This window comes from Frankliniella occidentalis, unplaced genomic scaffold (assembly GCF_000697945.3).
Source record: "Frankliniella occidentalis isolate FOCC.00 unplaced genomic scaffold, Focc_3.1 Scaffold1, whole genome shotgun sequence".
Taxonomy (NCBI): Eukaryota; Metazoa; Arthropoda; class Insecta; order Thysanoptera; family Thripidae; genus Frankliniella; species Frankliniella occidentalis.
The window spans coordinates 1,645,901-1,649,613 of NW_026267131.1; positions in this window are offsets into that span (position 1 = coordinate 1,645,901).

Here is a 3,713-nt window from a genome sequence, read left to right on the forward strand (position 1 = left end):
GGGGGAGTGTCGGGGCTGGGGCCTTATCACTTGATAGGCCATCACACTGCCACAGTGGCAGTGGCCACGGCACCGCCGGGGCCGCAGCCGCAGGGTACCGCAGGGCTCTCCAGCCGATTTCCTTCCCCCCTCCCCCTCTCTCTCGCTCGCTTATTCCTGATTCCCTCAGGACGAAAGCCCCATCGAGAGAATGATGCTCAGGCGGCGCCGGTCTAAGTGAAATCTCGTCCGCAATTTCGACTGGATTACGGTCCCAAATGCTTCTTCCATTTGAAATGCCTCTTTCTAGAGCCGTTCCTCTCCTGCTCTACCGCAAGTAGGGTAGGGCGTCTCTGATGTCGCAGCTCTAGCCAGCCTGCGCCTGCGCCTCTGAATGTGTGTGACCCTTTGGAGATCCTCCTCGACAACGGTCAGCCTCCTTCTGCTATTGCGAGTCGGCTGAGCTCCGCCCCTAAAGTCGCGGCAATTCGTTAAAGGGGTTGTGCATGGCAGGTGCAGCGGGAGAGGCGCGCACACGCACACACACACACACACACACACACACAGGCGCATCTGCACCTGAGCGTGTTCGCAGTCGTCCGGCCGTCGATTGACTTATAAAACGGCAACGTGTGTAATTAAAGAAGACGTGCAGCCAGCGCAGAGATGCACTTTTCCAAAATTTAATTTATTTCTTTATCATCGGTTGCAGTTTTCGTTCACTCAGGAGGAAAAGGGTGCCGAGCCGAGCGCTGAAACGTTTCTCGAGAACGTACCACGATTCATTGTCGAAGCACTTCATAGTATTTCTGAAAAAAATAAGAAGAAGAAATCCGTAACTGGACCAATGATTATTGGAGAATAAACAGCGTTGTCTTCTACTTTTGTGTTTGCAGGGTAAGTGCCGGCGCGGGGCGGAGCGGAGTGGATGGCCAACCTCAGCACGCCAATTCGCAAGCTATATGAGCCATTCGGGTCCGGCGGCGGGTACCGGGCGGGTACCAACAGAAGAGGTACCCGGGCGCCGGGCTGTGGACCCGCCGGTGAGTGCGAGGGAGACGGAGCGCGCGGCGACTACCGTTAATGTCCAATAAATACCGCACGCTAGTACCCGGCCCGGCCCCGAGGTACCCGTCGCAGAGACAGACCTCGTCGCCGTCGCTTTGGTTAATGTCCGGCAGATCTGGTTCCGCTCCTGGCCAAATAACGTCTGGACGTGATTTTTTGTTCTGCAACAAACAACAGAGCGCGGTGGACGGCAGCGGGCGACGGACGACGAGGGTCGAGACGAGGAAGGGTGGGTTGTGTGTTTGAATGGGCCGGTAGTTTGCGGGTAGTACCAGCGCGTCCTGCCCATGGGCCATGCGAGCAGCGTCTCAAATGCGCCATGCACGGAGTGGTCGAAAGAGACAATTGACATCAATTTCTCATCACAAAGTGGGCAACATCATTTAGCGGATCCCCGCCAACCGGATCCGCCCCTGGTGAGGTTAAACTTTGTGCGTAAAACGAGAAGGGCTCTGCAAACGTCCTGCAAGGCGACACAGTCGCATTAAAGAAGCGGAATGGCCGGGTCGATAGATGGATGGCGGACGTTACGACTTCATTTCATTTCATTCCGAGCCGGGACGGCAACTCTGACCAGATCGGCCTGAGTGTTTGAACCGTGGCGATGCTGGTGCTTGCTGTCCAAGACTGAAAAATACACCGAGAAAATGGTTTCATTGACCTACTGGTACTTCCCTTAGTTCCAACCGAAATTTCCGTTCATAAAGCATGAAAGAATTTTTTCGTTACTCTGAATGCGCTTTCTTTGTTTTAAAGAACGATTTTTTACCCTTCTGTCATTTTTCTTTTGAAGCATTGGAAAATCATTTGAATCAACAGAAAAATTCCAACACAACATCAGACATAAAATCAACGGAACCGTTTTCTGCGGTTTTCTGGGTGTAACTTTTCCCACATACTTTTTATTCATTTCGCAGCAATGATTTTCATTCCTGTAGCCCAACTAACGTGATAAAACGAATCCCACCGACTGGTGCCGCCGTACAGCTATGCGGGTTGGTTTGCCCTGCAACCAGTACGACGCACTCTGTGGGCCTCCCTACAAGTTCGAGAAAAAATTACCCATTTTTTTTTCGGGGCATAGCAGTAGCCGTGAACTACTACTGCGCGGCGGGTCTGTTGCTGTTGTTTGTCCAGCTAGGTCACGAGGCCACCTCTCATCTTACACACCCTATCAGGCTGTTATCGCCGGCGGAGGAATCATTGTTGCGTGTTGAGCGAGAGCGTGCGCCGCGCGCGCGCCTATGTCAAAACTGTCGCGTCCCTTTTGATTGCAACCCCCTGGTGGAGGGAGAGAGAGAAAGAGAGAGGGAGAGACAGTGGGAGACAGTGAGAGACAGAGAGACGAGGGGGCGGTGGTGTGGTGTGAGACACTCGCAGGGCTGCCACCCGCCGCGTAATGCTCATACCCACTCCTTGATGTAATCGCAGGGGATTAGCCCGGCATTAGTGGCGTGATGGTGTGTTGGCACCACTGCCTCTGCTGCTTGCCTCTGCTGTGTGGTGGCAGCCCTGGGTCGCACGCGTGGACGACGAGCGGGCACGGCAGGCAGACACTCCCACTGCCAACAGCGCTATCATCTAATTTTTTCCTGCCACGCCGTGCCCTGCTTTTGCTCTGTGCTGGTGATTCGGCAACTCCTCACACACACATACGGCGGACGTCCGAGGCGCGGCTTCTCAATCCGATGTCACAGCTCGCTGCATAAAGCACTCTGGGAGACTCGCGGGCGGTCCCGGCGCTCTGTAAGTGAGCATCGCTGGTGGTGTTTGATATGGGGTGATCGTTGTGCTCACATCATAGGACTGGGCATGGTCCGCTCGGTTCAGAAACAGCCCACCCATCGGAAGGACGATCTGGAAAAAGGCCCACACCTGAACCCATATTACAACTCCAACAAAAGTTTCTATGATATCTTGTTCTATCGATTTTTTAGACAGCCCCCAAAACTATCTCCGACAGAGGGAAACGAGTTTTTAAAATATATGTGATGCTGCTCTGTGCTGCTGGAAAAATATCATTCTGGCTTCTGGCTTATACTCCTTGCGAATCGAAACAGCAGTGTCGATGAGCTGCTTCGTGTGTTCGCGAATGCGTCCTCGGGGTGCGATGATAGGCGCCGCCCGAAGTGGACCGTGACTGTCTGTGGTCGCGCTTCACGGCGCTTCGTCGCGGCACCCTCGCGAGAGAGACAGTGAACGCCGTATGTCGGCCGCAATCTGTTGTGTTGTTTGGCCGTCGAGTCGAGAGCTAGGCTACTGGGAGTTGTATATTCTGCTCGCACGAGCTGCGCTATACACCATCGACCTGACGTAATTATTTGTGTACATGGCACGGAGCCTCCACGTGCGGCACTACGTGACGAGAAAGCTGACGTCAGATTGAAGTACAAGTGTGCGGTGAAACTAAAAGCCTCGTCGAAGAACCGCCGAGACGACATCGAATCTATACGTTTCGCGGATGTTTCCTCCATAAGGTTTCCCTGTCCTCGCTGGGGTGAAAACTACACGTCAGGGACTGCTCTCCGCCGCGGGGCGTTCACCGGATAAACATGAACAGTTTTGATTCCGGTCGGATCACAATTCGATCCTCGTCGGTGTGACGGGGGAGGGAGAGAGAGAGAGAGGGTCGCGGACAGGGGAGGGCGGTCGTGCTGCCCGGGGAG